Source organism: Numenius arquata, chromosome 2 (genome assembly GCF_964106895.1).
Source record: "Numenius arquata chromosome 2, bNumArq3.hap1.1, whole genome shotgun sequence".
NCBI lineage: Eukaryota > Metazoa > Chordata > Aves > Charadriiformes > Scolopacidae > Numenius > Numenius arquata.
In genome coordinates, this window is record NC_133577.1 from 117,782,261 (window position 1) to 117,783,500 (window position 1,240).

Here is a 1,240-nt window from a genome sequence, read left to right on the forward strand (position 1 = left end):
CAGCTCTTGTTCTGCCCGCACACCGCCCTGCCTCCCCTGCCTGGCTTCAGCCCCTCCAGCGATATGGCTGATTGAGGGAGGGGAGGCGGCGGCTGGGGTTTCATTCGACGCCCACCAGGGGCTGAGCGAGCCTCCTTCAGTGCGCAAACTCGGAGCACCAGATAAAAGCTGGGCTGGCAGCTCTTACCCTGCCTCGATGGAGCCGCCACAATCGGGTGACTGGAGAAGCAGTTAGCAGCAGCGCCATAGATCTAGCGTCCCCCCACACCTTGGGCAGAGAGAGTTTGGGGCTCTAAACAGCTGCTGCTGCGGCAAGAGGGAGCCGAGGTGAAGGGATCTGCTAGCTGGTTGGACGCAGAGGAGGCGGCTGTAATGGGGCATTGAGTCTGAGGGAGGAGGGGGGGGCGATTAAACGTCTTGTGATCATGGCGGAGTCTATGGGTATTTTTTCCTGTCTAACTCTTCTGTGCGTGTGTCTCTTGTTTCTCTCTTTCTCTCTCTCCTTAGGGCGCTTGGCTGGGGCTGCTCGCTCGGGTTCTGCCTGTTGTTGCGCGAAATGGCGGCTGGCGTCTTGGTGGGTTTGGTTGTCGGTTTTTTTGTGTAGGGATTTTTTTTTTTTTTTTATTCCCTTCCCCTCCTATTCCCCTCCCCCACTCGTTCTGCGGCTCCGCAGCGAACCGCGGCAGAGACCTAGTCAGGAGGGGGGGCGGGAGCTGCGCGGCAGCCAATAGGTGGGCCGGTCCGGCTGGCCCGGCGCGCCCTGATTGGCTGGCGCTGACATCATCCTGCAGCAGGGGCCGCCGCAGCTGGGCAGGGTTGGGGAGCTGCCGGGGGAGGCTGGTGCAAAGGGAGAAAACGGGCGCCATGATCCCAGCGCCAGGGAGGACTTCACGGGCGGGGGATCCCCGAAGAGCTGGTGAAAAGGGAGAGCAGGACCGGGCCTTGGGCTTCTCCTTCCCAAACAGTGCTGGGGCTGTGAGGAGAGGAACGGGGGAAGAGCGGGAGAGGAGCAAGTCGCGCCTGCTTTTGTAACTGCGTCAGTACAAGATGGCGCCGGGTCTCCCTGGAGAGGGAAGGGAGTTGCACGTCCGCCGGAGGTCATGTGACCGCGTTGCATTCTTGTGGGGTTTGGCTGCGGACCAAGCTGGCGGCGGCTGCTCGGGAGAGTCCGCGCTTCCCTTCCCTCCCCCGCCCCACACAGGGCCGTCGGTGCCGCCTGGGTTCCCGCTTCCCTTCCCCC